The 23,050-nt window shown below is 51.6% G+C and overlaps 1 protein-coding gene across 2 annotated transcripts in view; it reads left to right on the top strand.

The window, feature by feature from the left end:
• The window catches only part of Tcf20 (transcription factor 20), a 148,027-nt gene that overhangs the window by 20,933 nt on the left and 104,044 nt on the right, over positions 1-23,050 (top strand). The window contains exon 1 of one of the 2 annotated variants that reach the window (XM_051189488.1): positions 14,364-14,453. The exons of the other annotated variant lie outside the window; for it this stretch is intronic. The gene's annotated coding sequence lies outside the window, so the exon portion shown is untranslated. Of the gene's footprint in view, positions 1-14,363; positions 14,454-23,050 lie in introns of those variants that run through there. 2 annotated transcript variants of the gene reach the window in all.

The following is a 23,050-nucleotide window of genomic DNA, read 5'->3' as shown; positions in this document are numbered from 1 at the left end:
ATTGTTCCCCATATGCCCCAATCTCTTTGGGGTGGGGCTGGGGGGGGTGGGGGAGTAAGTAAATTATATATTGAACTCCTAACTGAAACTGAGGCCTTATGGTTCCCATGGCAACCAGGCTGGAAATAGCTTGGTGTGACATCAGCACGGTACAGGTATAGCCAGATTCAGCCAAGCTGGCTCTAAAGGGAGCAAGGGATGTGTCTAATTAGCATATGCAAAATAGGCTAGACAAACAGGGTGGGGCCTAGGGTGTCCTAGCTGGGCCTGTGGCCATAGCTAGGGCCTGTGACAGGTAAATGCACTGGAGTGCTTGCGGGGTCAGGACCCAGTCCATCCTGGCATACAGCCCTGTACTGGAACTTGCTGGGGCCTCCTGTGAGGGTCTTTGCTGCTTGGGCCTTCCTATTCCATAGGGCTCTGGGAACTTGTCCAACTGGGTTACCCAGGGCTAGGCTGGCACACATGGGGAGAAGCCATGATGATTCCCTGCTTAGGCTCCAGCAGGATCTGGCTCATCTTAGCTCATTGGTGTCTTTGAAGCCATATGCCTAATTGGGTCCTGCTGGCTTGCTGCTGTTTCTCTCATCAGGCCTGTGAGGGTGGATCACCCTGGGCCCCTGCAACTTCCTTTTGCTACCCTTCTCATCCTGCATGTGAGAAGGCTAGAGAACTCCTGCACTCCAGCAGCTCTGCTGCTCTATCCCACCCACGATACCACCTACCCGAGTAGGAAGGACAGGCACAGTGATGCCAGCCTGACATACAGGGGCCTCTGTGGGGCCATCATTTGGCTTTTGTGAGCCAGTGTCCACCTCTGTGAAATGGAGGGGCTTTTCTTGTATCCCCTCTATAATGGTGAAGAGACCCAGGGGAGCATGGTGGGTCCTGTATAGTTGGAGGTTTCCTATCATGTGTGTTTAAACCAAAGCTCACCATCCAGTGCCCCACTCCCCAACCACACACAAATGCTTGCTCCATGGAGCCGCCAGCATTCACAGCACATTTCTAGGTGAGGTGAAATATTGTCACCTTCAGTGTGGTGGTTTCCACGCGAGAGCTCTTGGCTGAATTGCCAACACTCAAGCCAGGCGTGCTCTGTGGCTAAATGAGGTAATTTATTCGTTCCAGCAAGTGTTGAGGGTGTGTGGGGTGAGTCAGCCAGCCTGGCATGCGGAGCACTCTGTCTGCAGCAGAGGCAGACATGTACTGTGGTTGGTGCTCTCTGGGGTGCTCCAAGGGCCTGCGAAGATTGCCAAGGCCATGAGACTTTTGAGCCGTGCCTTTGGGGCACACTTTCTACTTGGCAATGAAGGGGCTCAGGGAAGGAGTATTCCAGGGAGAGAAGCTGTGGGCACAGAGGCAGGAAAGGACATTTTTGGGGTAGGGTGACTTTTGGCTGAGGTTTTGGGAATGAGACCATAAAGTGCTGCTGATGCCAGCATCAGGGTCTGGAAGCCAAGTGTTCTGGCTGTGATTCAGGAGGCAGTGAGAGCTTTTGATGGCACTAGAGCAGGGGAGTGATGTGTTCCATGTCAACTTCAGGAAGAAAAGGACTAGAGAGGCCTAGGAGTGAGGTGGTGGTGATGACAGTGGTGTTAGTGGCATGAAAACAGTTCCATCCCTCTGGAGACCCAGTGTGTTCCTCCCATGGACAGAGGAGGAAGAAGGACCTCTGGCCTCCGCTTCTGCAGCTCATGTGATGATAGCATGACGTTGTGGAGTTACAGTATGTGAGTGTTTGTTCTCCTGGGAGTGGTGGATAGGTGTGGGAGGAAAGAGCTGCTGCCCCAGATATGAGGAGTTTTCTGCTAGGGCCTCTTGTTTTCTGGCCCTGGGTGGGTTGTGGCCTTCTATACATAAAGGGGAGAATTGCCCCTGGCCTCCCTGAGGCTCCTGATTGGGTGTCAATGTTTACATCTCAGTTGCCTTCTAGAGATGAGCCTAGCAGCCTGGAAATGAAGATGGGGGTCTGGCACCAGGCTGTGTCCTCATAATAGATAATATTCGGGGACTATGAGGTTGGGACAGGGCTACTTAGGGTGCAGGGAGCCTTGTGTGGCAACTGATCTTTCTGCAGTCTCTGGATCTTCTTTGAACCTTGTGAATGGGACCAAGCTGATGGGACCAATGGATGAGGGAGATGCTGAGGCCCTTGCTGTATCCTCTGTGTTGGTTCTTGCCTGGTGATCCTTAGAAGTTCCTGGAACAGAACTTGCTTGCTCCCAAAAGGCCTTAGAAGTCATGTCTCCCTCTCCCATGACCCCTACTTTCTTATCACTCACCATGAGGATACTGGGCACTGTTGATGACACTGTGTGGTCCTGTCCTCAAAGGATTCACTGCTAGATCTGGTGGTGTGTATGGGAACCCTGAGAGCCCCTTAGTATTGGTGCTGGAATGGGGTCAGTACTGGGGTCTGTGGGGATTCTGGGAGGTCCTGCCCTTCATTTGGTTAGGCTTCCTGAGTCTTGAGAAACTAGTGTAGTAGTTAGGAGACAGCAGCAGCAGCACCAAGGACAATGAACATGATATCCTCAGCCCCATAGATCCAGGGGACTGAGATGAGCAGAGAATCCTATATTCTTGTGCACTTCTAGATGCCACATCCTCACAGGATATTTCCTTGTCATCACTCAGACTATATTTGTCTCTTATTTCCCATTGGCCCCAGTGCCCAAACACTATTTCATTTCACTGCCCATTCCTGGAAGCACTGGCTCCTGTTGTGCACACTCCCGTGAGCCTATGGGGCTGCCTTCAAGGATGTGAGAATCTCACTCAGTTTTGATCCCAGAGCCAGCTCAGGACCTTGACAAGGAATAAAGTCAGTGAGTGTTTGAATGGATAAATGAGAATTTTTATTTTGTCTGCCTCTGTACCCATTTTATCCAGTAGGTAACATGTCCTTCTCCATCTCTGTGTACCTGGCCTGGATGTGCCAATCTCTCAGTATGCCTACCCTCTGTGCCTTTCTCACTTCAGCCCCCCCCTCACCCATTCCCTGCTTTCTCAAGGCAGAGCCCTAGTGTGTGGATCCTTGGCTTGGCACAGTGCCCTAAAGCTCCAGCTGGCTACTCTCCTGTTAGATGGCTGGTGAGTGCTGAAGCACTGAACTTCTCTGGTCCTTCCTTCACAGGCTGGACCGTGTCCTGTGGTAGTCTTGCTGTGACTTCAGCCTGTCCTCTACCCTGGGCCTCAGGCATCAGCTGGGTGGTTTGAAAGAATTATGTGACAAGTCACTGGTTTTGTGTGTTCTGGGTCAGTTCCCTGCCACCTCTTACCTATGGAAGAAGGTACAGACAGAATGTATGCTGCAGTGTGAGCTGGGGACACTGGTTTGGGTTGGGGAGGTGCTGCTGGCCCAGACTGAAGTGACTAGGTAATGGCACCCAGACCATCATGCTGCTTCTTACCTTCTGGTCTACTTAGAGATCCTGTCTGTCAGAGGCCTTTCAGCACTTCTAAATTATTTATTGGTCCGTCCGTCTGTCCATTCATCTATCCTACTTTGTGGATGCTTGTGCCTCATGAGCAGAAGGAAGGGAACATGGAGTAGTTTCTGTCTTCCTGCTGGTTCTCTGCTCTGCCTCCCACCTCCTGGGTACAGGCCTGTGGGCTCCTCTCCCTGCTAATTGCTCCCTCCTCCCCCTGGGCCCTGGGAAGCAGCTGAGCCAGGTGTGGGCTGCCTGGCTGCTCGCCTGGCCCCCTGCCTGGCTGGCTGCCCACCCTCTGCCACAGGAGGCATTGCTGCCTGGGATTTGAGCTCCTCTGAGGGCCTGTGACGCGGCCGTGGGGAAATCACTTTCTGACAGCGGCCATCAATTTTGCTGAGAGCCCATCGGCGCTCTGGCAGCCTGTCCTTCGGCAGCAGCAGCTGGTCTGTGTCAAGCCCCTTCGTGTCCTGATGACAGAAGTGATTCGCATTAGGCATCTGCCCTGAGCACAAGCACACATCCAGAGAGACAGATTCAGCCAGTTGTAGATGCATACATCACCTCTAAGTTCATCGTGAGGTTTCTGAGCTGGGGCCCTATAGGATAGCCCCCATCAGGATCCAGGGCCCTCAGTAACAAGGCTCTCTCTGCTCCCTGGACCCACTGTGTACAGACTCTGTCCAGACACTGGGCACAGCAGACGGAGTCCTGTTGTAGCTCAGGAAAGTGACACACAGCAAGGAGTCAAACATGCCCAGAGCTTGGGGAAGGACATTCTGGGCAGAGAAGAGTCTTTACAAAGGTCTTTGCTGTACTGATAGAACAGAAAGAGGCTGTTTAGGTTGTTTTGAGCCAGGCTTAGGTGGGTAGGCCAGAGAGAGTTCTAATAGAACTCCAGAGCCATCCTGGGGAAGACAAGATGGATGCTGGCAGGTGATTTGAAAAGCCTTGGAGGAGTTGTGTGGGGTGATGGATAGGAGCTATGAAGAATTAGAAATGGGAGTCTCCCAGGAGGCAGGAATAGTAGAGAGGTTAAGCACCAGGGAGCTTGCCCCCTTGGTTGGGTAGGGCTGCACCTATCACTGACACATGGAGGGTACCGCTTTGGGTTAGGTGAGCTCAGGCCCCATGGGGCCTATAAAGTCAGCACACATAGGGATAAAAGTTGTGCTGTATGCCAGAGAGTTTATTAGGTCCCAGCTGCTGTTTCTGCCCCCTGCAGGCCTACTAAGTATCACCACTGACACGTTTCCTGACTTGGCTTCCAGGTAGGCATTAGCACCTGCCTTCCCAGACAGTGAAGATGAGGCCTAGGGATGTTGTATGGCTTGTCTGGCCATGCCCATCAATCCCTTATCCATAAGGGCAAGTCCAACCCTTACTCCTTTCTGGTGGCTGCATAGTGTGGTGATGGTATGGGCCTTGACAAGGGAGCCCAGACTGGGAAGGTTGGGAGCATTTGAGTTGACACAAAGTGGCCTGAGTAGAGAATATGTGCCTTCCTGACTATTATACCCCTTGCCTGGACCCAGCTGATCTTCTCTAGATATTTTTTCTAGGGCTGTATAGACATGTAGTCCCTAGAAAAGGCACAGGGCCTGGTGAGGTTTCAGGACAGAGGCTAGGCACCCTGCACTCTCAGACTCAGGAGAGAGATGCTTGGAACTTCAGAGATCTGCAGCATGCCTCTTCATGAAGGAATGTTTGGTGCCACCTTTCAAAAGAGGAACCCAAGGCTCAGCAGAGATGGCTAGGTCAGGGTAGCCACTGGTTGGGATAGGAGATGGTTGTGGTGGCTGAGAATGAGGGCTTTGGTCCCAGTGACTATCTTCAGGAGGTGTGGGTTGTCTCAGTTCCTGAATCTGAGCTCTCCAGCACTCATCTTCCCGTATACATATTTTAGCCTCCTCTATGGGTTCTTCTGTGGACTGAGTCTTATCTGGTTAGGCCCATCAAGCCCCCATCCACAAGGGAAAGCCTAGCCATAGAGCTCCTGGCGTACCTATGTCCACCCAGAAAGATTACATTTCAGCCTCCACTCACATCAGGCAGGCTGAGCCATGACTATGTGAGTTTCCCAGGTACCTTTCTGACCAAAGGGAAAACAACTAGGAGGGGTCAGTAATGAAGTCCTTGAGGCTCCCTTCCTACCTCCTCCCAGTGGTTTGTTTTGTCCCTCCCTCCCTCCTCCCTCCTCCCCCCTCTTTCATTCATGATGACACTTTTGAGGCTTCAGAGATTTCCTTTGCTCTATGGTCCCTTTGTTCAGTGTGCTGACCGTATAGTACACTCCTTACCAACCCTCCCTGTGTGTGCTCAGTCTTTGTTACTGTGACAGAAAGAGCGTTTGTTTGGGCTTATAGTTTTGAGTGTGTTACATGCGTGATTCCTCCTATTGCTTTTGGGCCTGTGTCAAGGCAGGACATCATGACAGGAGTGTGGAGTGCTTACCTCGTGGCCAGGAATCAGAGAGAAGAGATTGGTGTCCTACAGCTTCCTCAGAGGGCATGTCATAATGACCTGAAGACTTCCATCTGCCATGCCCTTAAACTTTCCATCACCTCCCAATAGCATCAAGTCAAATGCTCATAAAGCCTTTGGGGAACATTCGAGATCCAAAAGTAACACTGGCCATCTCTGCAAGGTGACTTCAAAGTCCCTCTCTCATCCTCTGTTTCCTTCCTTTCCCTACCATTAGCATTTCTTTTTTTCTTCATTTTTCTCTCCTTTCCTTATATCTGTGAGGCTGCCCTTAAATTCATAATCTTCCTGCCCAAGTCTCTGGAGTGTTAGGATTATAGATAGGTAGCATGGCTGATCCTTCCTTCCATCCCTCCTCCCTCTTCCTCTTTTTCTTTCTTCTTTTTCTCTCTCCCTTCCTTCCAAATTGTGACAAGAGCTTATGGAGTCCAGGCTGGCCTTTAACTTACTATGTTGCTGATGTTGTGTTACATAGTTAACATATGTTACTAAATTGGCTTTGAACTCCTAACCCTGTGTGCCATGGTATTCAGCCAGTTGTTCCATTTCTTCAGCATTACTGTTGTCCTGTCCAGGTTCTCTTAAAAAACTGAACCCAGCAGATGCACTATAAAATCCATCCCATATAGAGTCAGTTTAAGCTTTCCCCCTCTATGAAGAAATGCCCCCATTTCTCTAATAAAGGAAACCAAGGCATGGTGAACACTTCACACACACACACACACACACACACACACACCACACACACACACAGAGGGGGGGAGGGAGGGAGAGAGGGAGAGGGAGAGGGAGAGGGAGAGAGAGAGAGAGAGAGAGAGAGAGAGAGAGAGAGAGAGAGAGAGAGAGAGAGACTGGGAAAGGTCTCTGTCTTGCCCAGGCTTATTACAGGAGGTAAAGCCCCAAACAGCCCCATGTGCTTCCCTGACTATGTGTCCCATCATAGGATAATAGCTCAGCTGACTGTAAGGCCTGGTAGGTGGCAGGCTGTGTGTGGGCAGCAGCTTGGTGGCCCAGTCCCCACCTGTGCCATGCTACTATTCCTGGACCTTTGTGCCCATTTTCTGAGTGCAGTGATCAGTAGACACTATGCTGTTCATCCTCAGCCTGTGGAGCTGTTCCTAATTGGTCTTCCTCCAGGCCATATTTTCTCTAGTATTGATGAGCCTTTGTCACCAGGATGCAGCCAGAAGCTGAGCTAAACTCAAGATGGATTGAGCCTGGGCCTCATCAATCTGTTTGTGCCACTCTGCTGGGGAAGGCATTGAGTGCCTGTGCACATGGCTGTGCTCAGGGCTCCCAGAGGGTTCCTTGAAGGCCACAGATCTACCTGTCTGGTGTTTATTTCCCTGCCTTGGAACATGCAAGGTCATGGGGTTCCAAAACCTTCCAATCTGGGGCTCCTGGCCTAGCTTTCCTGTTGCCTGGAGATGAGTGCACACTGCTAGGCTCAGCCTCAAGACCCAGGCCACTCCAGGTTTTTCTGCCCCAAGGCCACTACTTCTCCAAATCATATCCTTTTCTTCCTCCAGGCTTTGCCTAGAATGTTCTCTTCAAGTCTTGATATTTGGGTCTGGATGAACCACAGTTACTCTTGTGTGTGCACACACACATGCGTGGGAACGCGCGCACGCACACACACACACACACACACACACACAGGTGAATACACACAGAGAGACAGACACACAGACAGCCAGACAGTGGACCCCTGCCATTTGTAATCTCTGCACCTCCTCGCTCCTGCTGACCCTCCAGACATCTGGAATCAATGTGTCATTTATGACATCCCCATAACTGCTTGCCTGTCCTAGAGATGTTATGGGAATGTAGATTTTGTGTCCCCAGGACCCATTCATATTCTCACTGAACCAGTACTTGCTGGCTTATAGCCCCTCAGCATGTGTTTGATGCATGAGTAGCATATGACTGTCGCTGCCTTAAAACTCCTGAGCTTCCATCAGAGTCTGAATAGATGTATGCCACCTTCCCAAGGAAGCTGAATAGATGTATACCACCTTCGCGGCTTCCCCAAGCAGAGTAGATGGTTCTGCCCTGTGGCTCAGCCACTACAGGGCACAGGGAGCCAGGGCTGGGAGGGTTGGGGGTTGGGACCTAGGTAGAGTTAGCCAAGAGAACAGCAACTTCAGAGCATGCTGATATGCTGAGTTTACATGTGTGTTTTATTCATTGCTGTCTTCACAGGTGAGGACAGCAGGGCTCAGAGAGGTGACAGGTCTTGCTGTTCAGTTCCTGAAAAGTTAACCTTAAGTTCATGAGGAGTTCCATCCCAGGCATGGGGGCAGGGAAGACATGGGGAGCATCTCAGAGACTCTAGAGCAAGAGCCACCTCTTCTGTGATAAGAGGGAGCAGAAGGGCACTCACTGCTGGCAGCAGAGCTGTGTGGGTAAGGGGGGTGCTGTAGACTGCTGTGTGTGTGTGTGTGTGTGTGTGTGTGTGTGTGTGTGTGTGTGAAGGTGTGAATGGGAGGGAAGGAGGCTGCAGTGCTCAGGGAAGAAGAGGGGTGGTTAGGACAGAGGCTGAGGAGGTGGCCAGATCTGAGTGGGGGGGAAACCCAGGGCAGGAGTGCCAGCAGGGCTTGGCTGCTGAATGGAACTCCCTGGCACACACTCTTACTGTGGTCCTGGTATAGCGGCTCTGGCTTTTGGCAGCTTCCAGGCTCTTTAGTCCTTTGTTGTTGTCTATTCCCTTAGCAGGTCTCCTCAGGGCTGCCAGGGCAGGCTAGGAGAAAGGAGGATACAGGTGTCTGTCCCTGTGGATCATTGGCTGCATAAAAGTCCTTACCAGGGCAATCATGAGAAATGTGAGGGGCCCGGTAAGTGCCACCCTTCCATGGCAGCATGTGTCACTGCCTTTTCTGATCCTTAGCTACAGCTCCCTCTGGTCTTCCATTGGCTTTCCCAGCATGGGACTGGGCCAGCCTGCTCTACCCATGCATTTTATCAGCCTTCTACTCTCTGCAGGCACCAGACATCTGGCCTGGGGTTCAGTGCTCCTATACCTTCAGTAAGTGTCACTCCCAGGCCTTTGTGGACACACTGTGCAGCTCTCATGGCTGTGGACAGAACTAGTCTGTTTGTTGTCATTGAGGCTCAGAGAGCTGGCTGGGATTAGACAATACCAAACTTTGGACTAGGTCTGACTAATTCCTTACCTGGCTCCCATAGGGCATCAGCATCTGCTTAGCCCCTACCTCCTCCCTGCTTATCATCAGAGGGATCAAATTCAGCTCAGAATGTGTGGAGACTCTCTCTCTCTCTCTCTCTCTCTCTCTCTCTCTCTCTCTCTCTCTCTCTCTCTGTGTGTGTGTTTATTCATTCAGTCATTCATTTGTTTATTCTTAGATGTTTTGTACCTACCCAACACTGTAGAGATCTTTGGGATATTCTATAGAAGTTGAAATTTAAGTCCAGTGAAAGGGCTTGGTAAGTAAAGGTACTTGCCCCCAAGCCTGACAATCTGAGTGTGGTCCCTAGGGCCCACAAGGTGAAGGAGAGGACCGATTACTCTAATTCCTCTGATTCTCACCTGCACTGTGGCACATGTGCACCCACACATACAAAATAAATAACCACAATGAACTTTTTAAAGAAGCTCAAGTCTAGGCTATGAGGTTTGATTTTTGCATTTACCCAGGATCCTCCAGTAAATTACCTTAAGAGTCAGTTTCTTCACTTGGGGTTAGAGGTGGGCAGGGACATCAGCATAACCTGAGTGGCTGGAAGGATAGAGCCCATGGATGTAAGTGCATAACTAAGTCTGAATACAGTAAACCTTACACTCTGAGGTGCTGCTGTCTCTATCTTCAGTCCTCACTGCTCTCCAGGAAGCAACACCTTGACAATGGATCTTACCCTGCTCTGAGCCATCTCATATGGCCTCTGGTTTCAGGAGCAGGGCCTGAAGGTCAGATGGTCCTGGCCAGATTCTAGACACCCTATGGCCCTCTAGCCCACCCCAGCTACCACACCAGGGCTCTGCACATAATAGACACTTAATACATGTTTATGGAATTGAATTAACGATAAAACGAGATAATGGCCTGGAAGAAGCCTGAGTTGTTAGGAGGGAATGCACAGCATAAAAACCAGGCATATTTTTTTAAGCAGATTAATCTGGTCTTAACTCATTCTAATAGCTTGAGCCCCTATTGGCCAAGGCCATTATTATAATATATGGCCAGGGCTAGGGAGCTGGAAGATAGCGGTGCCGCAAAGTTCACTTCCCGGAGGACACCACAGTATGCTGCTTCCTGGCTGACCTAGCAGTGGCTCAGACAGCCTTGGCCCTGCCTAGATGGGCAGGGGAGAGCCAGAAGAGAGTAGGCTTGGAGGCCTTTGGCTTACTGATGAACAGTAGCTGAGCTAAGAGCTGGCCTGGACTTCTGCTGCTGTTGGTGGCATTTTCTGTGCCTGGTGCCGGCAGTGCCAGAGCTGCTAGGTTCCCATCTCCATGGCTGTCTATTCAGTCCCTCGCTCCTGTGGTCCACTGTCCAGAGTAAAAAGTGGAGCCCAGTGTTTCAGAACGCACAGACCCTAGAGAAGGAGGTATGAGGCTGATAGCAATTCTACAGGCTTCGTTCGAAATTTACATTCTAGTAAGGGCTGGGATCTGAGAGACCCGGAGGTCAATGGAGAAAGGAAGAAGTGGTCCAGCTCCAGTGTGAATAGATGGAGCAGATTCCTCAAGCAGTGGTTTGGCCATCACTGTTCTCACACGTCCTCTGTTCAAATCCTGAGTATGGATAGAAGCTGGAAATTAGTTTTTTTTTGTTTGTTTGTTTTTTTGTTTTGTTTTTTATTTTTCCTGTTGCCATGATAAATACTCTGACAAAAGCTATTTAAGAAAGAAAGGGTTTGTGCTGGCTCCCAGGTCAAGGTATACAGCCTCTCATAAGGGGGAACAGGAGCCTGAACTACCTGGGCATATTCTGTCCCTAGTCAGGAGACAGGGATATGAATACTTAGCTGCCTTTCTCCTTTTTATCCAGTCTCCTGACCAGGGAATGGTCCCAGCCACAGCAAAAATGGGTTTTCCCTACCAGTTAACTTAATCAAGATATCTCCCAACAGGCATGCCCAGAAGCTGGTCTTAGGTGATTCTAGATTTTGGCAAGGTGACAGTTAACACTACCACCCATCACAGAAATCTTGGCTGGACTGGGGAAGGAGAATCTTAGGTAGTGACCAGAGGAAGTTCTATCTTTGTCATCCAGGGTCGGAGTGGCTGGGATCCACAATTGTGTGTTACTGGCCACATGATGTAGGTCATAGCTGTGGCAGAGACAGTGCTATGTAACTGTCCTGCAGCTTTACAGAGGCTATCCTGTGCTGTCACCAAGGCCCACTGTTGCCACCAGGATGATTCCAGTTGTGGTTTTCCTCATTTGAAACAAGGACCTCCCTCCTGTACCTCCTTGCCCTGATTAGGAGGCTAGCAACCATGGCCAGTGTGCCTGGTACAGCCTTAGGCACAAGGGATGTTTTCTCCATTGGTGCCATCTCCCTGTTTGTCCCATTTGTCTCCTGTCCCATAATCCATGGGGTACCAAAGGTTACCAAGACAACCTGTGAACCATTCACCTTTAGAGTGATGAGGGGAGAAGGGTGTTTCACTTGGCTGGAGGCCTCCCTCTTCAGAGTTCCCTGGAAGAGGCTGCCTGAGCCTGGGACCCCCTAGTAGTCACCCTTGCTGCTTCACACCTGCCTCTTTAGCAGGCTGCTGGCCCAGCCTGGCAGGACAGCTGCTACTTTTATCAGCCATGGTGCCACTCTCCTTGGAGGGAGAAATTGCAGGGGGCAATTCGTAATTTCCCAGGCTTCTCCCCCTCCATTAATTTCTCCCTGCAAAATGGAGGCTTTCTGCTGAGCCGGGAATTGGCAGCCAAGTGCATCGACTCTGGCCCGCCAGCTACGCTCTCTGCTCCAAGTCGGGGTGGCACCAGTTAGTATGCTCACACTGCTTGCTATGCCCCCTTGCAGAGGTCAGAGGTTTATTCTGTGTTCAAATTGGCTTGCTGAGCCCCACTAGGTCTGGAAGATTGCTTGGTTCACCCTGTGCTTACTGCTCTATCTCTGATGGTAAGAGGAGGCAGGCTCAGTTGTTGGTGAACTGTGAAGGGAGCAGACATCTCTGAGTGCCCAGAATCCCCCTCCCCTCTGTACCTCCATTTCTGCTGTTGTGGGTTTCAGGGATGTTTGTCCCTCACTCTCAAGGGGCTCTTCTGCCTTCCAGTACTTAGGGCCTGCAGGGGAGTAAGCAGAAGAAAGGCAGATAGTGCCCTGATGACCGGCTAGAGGGTAGAGAGAGCAGAGGTCCAGTAACTTTGGAGGCCAGAGTCTGGGAGGATGGACTCATGGTGGTTGCAAAGAGGTCCTACTCCAGGGACAGCCATGGAACAGACAGTCTGATGTCATTAATCCCACAGATGTCAGGTCCTAAGACGAGGGGCTTACAGTGTGAGCCAAGAGGTCCAGAGGAAGAGTTTGATCTTCCTTGGGGACTGAGAAATCCTTGGTCAGATGGGCAGTTTAGAGACACCTGTGGATGACCAGTGTGGAAAGTGAAAACCTTGAAGAATGCTGGGAGCTGAGATTTTTCAGGTGAGCCACTGTGGGAAGGAACAGAGCTAGGGAGGAAAGAGGAAGGCGACTGTCCTTCACAAGAGGAAGTAGTCCCTGCCCAGTATGAATTAGGGAATTGGAGCATCTGGTTCATTCATTCCCACCAGTAGCCTTGAGGACCAAGAGAGCCCTGGAGAGGTGATGTGTGCTTTGCCTGCACTTTGTAAACTGCATGAGGGGGACCTGGATGTATTCAGCCTAAGTCCTGCTGTCTCTTCCCCATGGGTGATCAGGGAGAATTCTGCTATGTGTCCAGGCTGTGTTCTCCACATCTCTGAGCCTCTCTGAATCTGGTTTCTAGTTTGGAAAAGGCACCGATTATGCAGGTAAACAGTTCTCAGGGAACAGGCTGCTGGTGGAAAGTGTGTGTACTCCATAAGCCAAAACCTGTAGCCTCTCAACATGGAGTCAGACACTGTGCTACTATGTTCCTCAGTTTCCCCACCTGTAAATAAGGCACCAAGAACCCATGCTGAGGGCCTCATGCCAGGATGTATGCAACTCTTCTTGGACCTGTAGGGCACCCCACTCCTGCTGGCTCTTGATGACCAGTGCCATACCCCCTCCCTTTAGGCACTACCATGTTGGGTTTTATCTGCCTCTCCCCAAGTCTGCAGTCTATTTATGGAGTTCCTAGGAGAGAATCTAGTGCAGCCTTGATCTTTTCAGAGGAATGGGCAGCTGATGCCGGGAGGGATCTGGCTGTATATTTTTTCCCTTAATGGAGTATTAAGTAGACAGCCCAGATGGGGATCTCCTGGCAGGCAGGCAGGAGGGGGTGGGGCACTGCCTGCTTCAGATCAGCCTGAAATATGGCCAGATCACCGCCAAACCTCAAAGGATGCTACCTTTGGGCTGGCTGGGAACCAGCTCTGATGTTCTTGCCATGAAGGGACTGGGCAGATCTTCCAGTGCTTTGGCCCCAGCTGTAGTCTGCCAGACACCAGGGAGAGGGGGGTTGTCGGTCTGCCACGTGGTCCTCTCCAGCCCTTCCCTTTCATGCCCTTTCTTTTTCTTTGCATTTTTCTCACACTTCTCTGTGTAGTCCTCTCCTTTCACTTCCCTTCTTCCTCTTCCTCCATCCTCCTCCTTTTGGCCAGAGGCATTTCCACCCATAATATCGCTCCTGTTTCAGAACCATCTCTCATCCATAAGGGTCCTCTAGGTGGATGTGTGGGAAAGAGCACTAGTTGTTTTGACCAGCCCTAGTATTAATGAAACGTTTCTCTCCTTTCCTGGTTGGCTGGGTTGGGGAAGGTGATTAGCCGTAGGGCCAGACAGCTTGGAGGAGTCTCAGCCATAGTGCTCATGATCAGATTTGAGAATTCAGTTCTCCATGCTTGTGCACATGTCTGGCCTGGAGAACTGAGATGTGGTTGTCTCACCTGCTGATGAGTTAAATGTGTGAATACTCTTATGCCCTGAGATTCCTGCCCCTCACTGGAGTAATAGTCTTGGGTTGGGGCTTGGCCTCATTGAGCCTCAATTTATCCTTAGAATCACAGTGTGCATAACTTCAAGGGTGAGGGTGGGGAGGATGAAGCCAGAGCCTACCTACATTTCAGGATTTGGCACAAGGAGCACCCAGTAAATGGTTGAGATTTCCTGCCCTATCCTAAACTCAGCTCTGTCAAGGCTGGAGGCTAGGCTTCAGCCAGCTGCCCTTAGCTGGAAATCAGCTGTATCATGTGGGTGAGGCACACATTCGGAGAGTCTGAGCTTCAGGGTGGGAGGGCACCACATGGTCTATGACTTGAGTGAGAAGGGGGTCACCATCTTCCTTTCCTCAGCTCCATATGAAACATCCAGGAATCCTGCCCGCATAGACCTGAGAAGCCGGTGGCCCATCTTTGGTCTCTGCCCCTCATGGACTGGTGATCTTTGCAGAGATTGGTGAGTGGAGTAGGAGTCCATGAGGGATAGAGGATCATTTGGGGAGCTTTTCACCCCTACCCCAAATCCACATGCTTCAGGGAAGAGTATAGGAGGGTACTAGTTTAAAGCTGCTTCTCTGCCCTCAGCCTTCCCCATCCTCCTACCTCTACCTTTCTTCCACCCCTCCATTCCCCCCTCGCCACCTCTCCCACCTCCATCCCCCCACCCCTGACCAGGATAGAGAGGACTCTGTGCCCTCCTTCCAATCACCTTGGTTTCCTTGCAAAATAGCCTTCCCCTTGGTCTGGCCATTCTTCCTCACCTCCAACAGGTGCCCACCCTGGCTGCCCTGACAGCCCTGGTCTCCTGATCTGGAAATGGGGCTCCTGGCATCTGATGGGCCGTCGTTAGTCACTTCTGGGCGATGTGTGTGGGCGATGGCCCCTCAGTTCTGTAAACATGACTCTGCCTGGTGCGGCTTCAGCTGTCCTTCTCTTGTAGACTGGAGGACTTATAGAGACCCTTCATGGGGTTCTCCTTTGTTCCAGGCTCCACATGCCCTTCAAAAGCGCACTTTCTCCAGGATCTCCAGTTGTGGAACTTATCCTGAGTTTGAGGGCCCAGGACTTGGGATTTAGGCCTGCCATCCCAAAATGTGTGTGTAGTAAGTGGTCTCTGGTGGCCTATGAGGCCACCTAGACAGGAGGCTTTATTTCTAAGACTAGACCTTGGTGGAAACACACGTCAGTCAGCCTTGGGGATGGCTGCCAGTGTGCTGGGTTCTGTTCCATAGGAAATCCCAGTGACAGAGAACTAACAGGTATGGTGTACCTGTCTTCACCCTCACCTCAGACCCTTCCTTAGAATGCCCTTGAGACAGGGTCTGGAAGCTCGGCTTCCTCTGTCATGGCTTGTCCACCCCTGCCTGCTGATTACCACACTTAGGGAGACCCTGCTGTCCCTTGCCTCATGCCCTCTGCAGAGAACAGTCTTCTCTCCTGCCAAGGAGTTCTTTGGAGGGCCTGTCACCCACCTGTTGCAACTTGGCTCCCTCACAGACCCCCCCCCCCAGTGTCATCACTTTTGCCCCACCATTACCACAGAGGAAATGCTAGGTAAATATTTAGTGAAGAATGACTTAAAGAAAGAACAGATTTCTTCCAGCCCTGTGTCCTGATCATCCCCACCCCCCACCCCCAGCAAGGATCTAAGCTGATCTCTCTTCTGCTCAAACTCCTCCAAGGGCTCCCCAGTGCCCTGGAAAATAACATCCAAACTTTGGTGTCAGATTTCTGTCCACTGCCCCTGCCCACTGTGCCATGCCTGTGCCTGTTGAGTGCAGATTCTGTGGTTTCTATCTCCCCTGCCAGCGCACTGGGACAGCTGTCTCCTCCATGGAGGGTCGCTGCCAGTTGTGGTGTAGTCCTGCCCTGTCCTGGTCCTCCTGCAGCTGATGGTGGGGTGCTGTTCCAGGCTGGGGTCCCAGGAAGCAAAGGCAGCCAGGACTGGGCAGGGCCCATGTGAGAGAGGTGGTTGGAGGGGCAGTCATGAGGAGTTACTGAGGACTGCATAAGGCCATGCGTGGGGTAGAGGTTGGGGTTGGGTTCCTAAGAACTGTTGCCACCAGCCTCCAAACACTTCTATTCCCCCACAGTCCCTGGGTCTTTGGAACCTCAGACCAACCCGCCTATAGGTGGCCCCAGGCCTAGGAATCCTGAATTCTAATCTTCTCCTTCATGTGATCTTGAGCAAGCCTCTACCCCTCTACAAATGAAACAGGAGGTTGGGGCCTCCATCCCAGCTAAGACCCTGGGGCCTGGTTGGGGCCTGCTGTATTTGGCTCACATGGTGGATTTAAAAAAAAAAAAAGGTCTTTTTTTTTTTTTTCTTCCCCTTTTAAATTTTAAAAGGAGGAAGCTTTTTAAATGAAAGCCACATTTCCAGCTTCTCTCAACCAGGCTGGGCTGGCCAGAAGCTCCATCCACTAGAGGAGTTGGGTGGTCCTTGCCCTTGGCCCCCTACCCAGCCACTGAGCAGGGACCCTTTAGGCTCATGCTGCTTCAGGGGACAGGTTTCCAAACCTGCCGCCTCATCCCGTTCTTAAAACGCCATTCATCCCCTCCACCCCCATACCCCTACCCCCATTCTAGACAATCTGCCTCGTTTTAAAATTCCTTCTGCAGCCCCAGGCCCAGCAGCGTCTCCCAGCTAAGGAACGCAAGGAACGCGGTTGCACGTGACTGTGCTCTGCCGCGGCTGGGAAGGCTTTGATGTTGCAGTGATTGTAGACCGCCCTTCCCCCACAGGTCCCTCCCTCCCTGTCCCCCTTTTCCCTCTCCTCCCTTTCTTTCTTCCACAGCTCTTTCCCTCCCACCCGCCCCCCTCCACTTTTCCCTCCTACCCCTCTTTTTTCCCCACCTCCCTCTCCCCTCCACTTCCTCCTCCTCTTTCCCACCTCCCTCTCCCCTCCACTTCCTCCTCCTCTTTCCCACCTCCCTCTCCCCTGCATTTCCTCCTCCTCTGCTATTCTCTCTACTCTCCCGCTCCAGGTATCAGCTAATTTCCTGGCTCCTGCCCAGCTAGATCTAGATGGGGGGAGGGGACCCCACCATTGGGGAGAAGTACAGAGGTTGGCCAGTTGATGCCTGGGAGAAAAATGGACTGGTTACTTGACTTGGAGTGGGCTCTGAGGAGGAATGGCATCTCTCTACCCTGTAACCCACCTAGTACCATTGAGTTCCAGAGTGACCCACTCTGCCAATCTGCAGTTATTCTGCGAGGATGTGAAGCATGGGTTCTGCCTCGGTTCAGGGCTGTACCCTTTTTATTCCTGTGGGAACAGGCTCCAGGGCCTTGAAAGCTCACCCCAGGAGGATGAGTGAGAGAGGTGTGGGGTATGGGGTGCAAGTGCAGGGTTGATGGGGGAAAGAAGAAAAGACTAAAGATGAGGCTGGGGGAAGGCCTGTGTAGGTGCAACCTCAGGAGGACCACACCCCTGCTTTGCCTTGCTGCTGCCCTCCCGTGAGTGATGAATAACGAGGAATAACATCCTCAGATTTTCTGGGACTTCATGATGTCTGCCTACTACCCAGCACCCTTAGTCCTCTCAGGTCCTCTCAAGGCTTCTCTGGTAAATCCTCCCAGTCCCAGGAGGTGGGATATAGAAACCCTTAAGTGTCTGTTCACTGCTGTTGTTCCCAGAATGGGATTCTGCAGCACCATAGCCTTGTCTGTACTGGCATCATGCGGGGCCTCCCTGTTCTTTCCCATCAGTTCTACCTTCACCAGCTGCAAGGATGGTCCCCAGGCACATAGGAGGTTGTCTCATTCTTGGGAGAAGGGCCCACACCATCCTGGCCCCAGACTCTAGCATAACTCCCCTTCTTTTTCTATGGTTGAATCTGTCCTTCTGTAGGGCAAGCTCTGGAAAGACAAGTGCAGAGATAAGCGATTAGGGCCAAGCTGGCATCTTACCAGCTGGCAAGAGTGCTATGCACCTGGCCATTCACAGGGGGACAGGAGGGTATTATCTGGCCTGCCCTCCCTAGCGCTGACACCACAGGATGAGAGAGGTGCCAAGATTCCTCAAGCATGTCAGTCCTCTGCTGAGGGGGGAGGGCAGGGGGTAGTCTGCTCAGGATGGACTTCTGTGGAGCCTAAGTCCCTCCCCACATGGGGTCACCAGAAGCACCTTTCTTTGGTGACCCTTCCTTGCTCTCTGGAGTGATGCTGGACTGCACCTGCCTCCTCTAGGGTGACGTCTTAGCAGCCACTGTCATGGTCCACAGTGGCCCAGCTGTAGATGAAACCCTCTCCTGAGTCTGTCCTGCATCCCAGCTCTCCCTTAGTCTCCTAGGTTATGTAACTTTGGGAGCCAAGTATCGAGGCCCTGGGCCTTCCTGTAAGATGGGGAATCTGATGGGAGGAATGCTAGGAGCCCTGGCTTGCACCTCATTTATGTAGCTGTGGGTGAGTCACTCGCTCACCTTGGGCATGTAGAAAAGGAGCCTATGGTAGTACCATTTGATTGAATGAGATGAAAAGCTCCCAGTGCTCTTTTTTTTTTTTAAGAAAATGTTTTTATTTTTAATTATTTTGTATATATGTGAGGGACTTGAGTATGCGTTTGTGCATGCGAATGCAGTGCCCCAGGAAGCCTGAAGAGGGTGTCATTTCCCTTAGCTGGAGTCACAGGTGACTGTAAGCTGGAACTCAGGTCCTGTGGAAGAGCAATATGTGCTCTTAACCTCTAGGCTATCACTCCAACGCCCCCCTCAGTGCTTTGACTAGGTATGAGCACCTGGGCTGAGTGTTCATCTCGGCACCCCCATGTCCAGTCTTGAACTCCACACTCAAGGGTACATGAAGCTCTGCCCTATCCAGGTACCTAGGCCTGCTTAAGCCAGTGGAGTGCCAGGGTTGAGGTACAGGTTCCAGTCTCAGCCTATTTTGCAGTGTGCTGTGTGGCTGTAGGTGAGTTATTGCCCCTTTCTGAGCTCAGCTGCTGCATTGGATAGTAATGGCATCCTTCCTCCCAGAGGAGTCTGTGCAGTGGCACTGGGTGCAGAGTAAGTGCTTGCTCAATGTCAGCTGTAGTTGTTGCTGTTTTTATTATTATTTGACTTGAAAATCTCCTGCTCCACGTGCTGCTTCCACAACAGTTGTTGTTTATGAAAAGCTGAGCTGAATAAATAGGGACCCAGCAAGATTATGTCCCTGCTCCCTGCTTAGAGCTGGCATTGATAGGGCCCCCGTGAATGTCTGGTGGGAGGAGGAACTTGGCCCCATCCTGGTAGCCTGGCCAGGGCCCTGTTCAGGGGCAGGGGGTCTCAGCCCTGCCTGGCTTGCTTCCCAGGCACTGTGAGCTGGCTGCCAGCCAAGTTGCTTCCTGTCCCAGCTGGCTGCCATCCAGGGCCTGATGCCAAAGGGCCGGCTGGTGGGCAGCAGCTCCATCATAGTAGGGCTGTGATCCCAGCCAGAAGACTCCAGTCAGGGCTGGGTGTTGGGGTCTTCCCGCCACCCCTTAAAGCCCCTGGAGAGCTGAGCACAACTGCCCTGGCTCTCAGCACTGCCCCTCAAGTGATATCTCTGCAGAACTGACAAGAGCAGATCTGAGGAAGACACAGTGAAGACACCTTGGGCAGAGGGGCTATGGAGCAATATGGAACATCCTGCAGCCTCTGTGTCCACATCCAGAAAATGGAGCCAGTTTAAGCTTTGTGGCCTGTCTCATGGGTAGTTCAGCATGTCCTTATGTTCAGGGCTGTTCTGGGAGCACAGAATGAAGCATCCTGGTAACTGATACCCAGATAGAGAAAGACAGGCTACTACTGAAGATGAAGATGATGATGGTTGCCTGGCAACCCCAGGCACTTACTAGGTACTATGCTGAATCTTAACAAATATAAATTCAGTAGCCCTCAAAACCTGAATCTGAGTTAGGGACTATTCTTGCCCCCCCCCCCCGTGTATATAAAGAAATATACCCACTTACAGCTAGTTCAGGGTCAAGGCAAGCTTGGAATCCCAGCAGGCTGGCTAAGAGCCTGTAGCCTGGGTCTGAGAATGGGTACTGGTCATTCTGTCTGGGTGCACAGGAGTACTGCTGGAGGTTGTTACTGATGGGCAGGAGATGACTTTTGACCTAGAAGTTCAAGGTGAGGATTCCCAGAAAGGTTTGTCTAGAGCCTGTCATCTGTCCCAGTGAAGAATAAATGCCAGAATGACTGAGTGAACAAAGAGTATTCAATGGAAGATCTGGCTGGCTCACAGAGCGGCTGTAGTAAGAGAGGAGTATGGTGTTGTGGTAGGGTAAATGCAGATATGTGTTTCTCTTTGGAAGTTATCTTTGCTCTTGGCTATAGTTATGGGGGTTTGTATGACACTCCTACCTTCTCAGTCCTGCCCCCCAAGTTATCTCCTCATGACAATAAGAAATAATTATTTGGTCTCTTGAATATCTGTGGTGGGTGATGTTTTAGATTCACCCTCCTTAGGCCTTTTGGGAAGCCTTGGTCCTACCTATGCTAGGCTGTGTCCCAAGCACATCACTCTGCCCAAGGCTACAGTTAACACATGGGACATTATTTTTGACAGCCACCTTTGCACACGGCTCCTTCATTCCATATCACAGGTCTGTATTTTCCCTGTGGGCTGCCAGACCCTGTCTGACACCTTGTAAAACTGGACAGTCCAGGCTTGCTGTTGACTGCAAGCTCGGTGCCTTCTCTTCAGTGTGGCTCTGTCCACTGTGTGGTTGGCCATAAAGCTCAAAGATAAAATCACCAAAGTCTGCCAGGAGCCTAACTGGGCCTCCATCAGTGGCTGCTTTGCCTGTAGAAATTCCAAGTCCTGAGGCTACTGGGTCCAGCACCCTGGACAGCACTGGCCTGGCCCTGCCCTCTCCCAAGTCGGAGGGAGGGCCCTTCACCAGCCCGGTGGAGCTTCTGCCACGCCCACCCCAATCAGCCTCCCTAGGCCTCCCTCCCGCTCCTGGAGTCTTTAGTCTTCGGCACAGTCTGGTAATTAAAAACCTTCAAGGGGGACTTTATTGAGTTAGCATTAGTTATTTTGTCAGGCTGGGAGAGCAAGAGAATTATCTATCCTCCGGGAGAGGGGGGCTGGGCGGAGGCCGTGGGCTGAGATTGGCAGGTGCCTGCCTATGTGCATGAATGTGCAAGCCGCGCTGGGGCCAGGCGGCTGCACCTAACCGCAGGCTGGAGGGGAGTGGGCTGGGGGCTTTTCTCTACCCAGAGGCTTACTTTGCCGCATGTGCCCACTGCCTAGGCCCTTCTTGGCTTTTGGATGTAAAAAACAAGCAAATACCACCCCCCCCCCAACAACAAAACAAAAAGCGCTATTCCAGATCCAAGATGACTGCAGGCAATGGAGGGAATGGAGTAAGGGATTCTTCATAGGCTGTTGGCTGTGGGCTAGGCCTCTTGCCTCTACAGTCCAAGGCTTCATTCTGGGACTAGCCAGTGGGTTGGTTTGAGGTGCCCCTGACCCCTCTGTCCATTACTTTCCATAGCTGAAGAATACCTTTTACAACTAGGAAATGTCCACCTGGGGTGAATGTAGCTTTGATCTTGGGCCAGCCCCTTACCTTTCTGCCTTCAGATTCTCACTTGTGAATATAGGGCAGCAGCCCCTTCCTCTCCAGGGTTGTCAGGATCAGTAAAGGAAATAGAGTGTGTGGTCTCCTGTGCAGGACAGCTCAGTTTTTATTTCCCAGGAGATGTCCAGCACCAGGGATGGAACCAACCTATGTCCCTTCTGCCTGTCATTCACTTTATGCAATCACTTTATGACTAGTCACTCCTGGTGTAGTCAGCCCATATTTCAGATGAACAAACTGAGGTTTAGAGCAATAGAGTGGTTTGCTGAGTCAGCCAGGAGTAGGAGGTCAGAGTCATATCTGCATCTTTCCTTTGGCCCAGTGGCCAGAGGGCCAACAGTCTAAACGATGGGATCTTCTGGGAAAACCACTAAGGGAGAAAAATAGCAGTCAGCCTGCTGCAGATCTTGGGCCTGACCAGGAGGTTCCTTCCTGGAGATTGGACTCTTCTACTCAGGCTGTGTCCTGCCCCTGCCTTGCTCCATAGCTAAGTCTGAATCCCTGTCCTCTACTCCTAACGCCTGCAACCCTGCCATTTCTTGAGCACCTGGCTGAAGGGGATAGGAGATCTGGAGCCAGGATTAAGGAGAGTGGAAGGCATGAGGGAACTATGTGTCTGTGCTGTTCATGGTAGAGCTCTGGTGGCACTGGACCTGCTGTGGTTGAACTCAGAAGCACACGCAGCAGGCATGCAAAGCCAGAGGCATAGAGGCACTGGCCCGAGAGTAGGAGGCCTGAGAGTCTCATGGTGGCCTTGCCTTCTCCCATGTCTCCTGCGTGATACTTTGAAACTTGAATAGGCCTCATAATCTTCTAGTTTCCTACCCAAACTGTCCTCCTTTGGGAAGCCTTATGGGACTTGCCATTCACTGCCTGGGATCCTATTACCCACTGTGGTTGCAGGTGACAGGCTTGGGTGCTCCCTTCTAGAAGGCAGGGAAAAGCCCTCGTTGTGCCATCAGCCTCAAAGTGTGTGCTGGGTTGCCAGCTGAGTCTCATCTCTGCTCCATATTCCTTGAGTTCAAAGCAGAGAGATCACAGGACAAGATGAGGGCACAAAGGTCATTTTACTCCCTTGCTCCCCTCCTCCTCGAGCACCAGGGTCTTGGGTGGAGCGGGGCAGACACACATAGGTCTGGACCTGGAAACTATATGGTATTGCCGCCTTCTACCTGTGGAACCTGGATGAGCTCCTACTTGGGAATTGAGGGTATTTACCTAGACCCTGTGAAGCTATGGCCTCCAGCATGTGAGAGGAGCCCACGTATGCTCCTTTGTTTCTGAGCCTCAGTTTTCTTATCTGAGAAATGGAGAAAAACCTTTTGGCTTTCTTGTGTTCATGAGATATGTGTATGGTAGCATGTGAGAGGTGCCAGACATCTCAGGCCCACAGGGTCAGGGGTCAGATGCTGTCCTCAGCTGGGCCTTTACTGGATGTTCAGGGTGGAGCCTCAGCACCCAGGGCTTGCCTGAAGGTCTGCCGTGTATGTTTCAAACT

Source organism: Phodopus roborovskii, unplaced genomic scaffold (genome assembly GCF_943737965.1).
Source record: "Phodopus roborovskii unplaced genomic scaffold, PHOROB, whole genome shotgun sequence".
In the NCBI taxonomy this organism is placed as follows: Eukaryota; Metazoa; Chordata; class Mammalia; order Rodentia; family Cricetidae; genus Phodopus; species Phodopus roborovskii.
The sequence above is the reverse complement of the archived record's forward strand: the minus strand, read 5'-3'. Positions and strand labels throughout refer to the sequence as shown.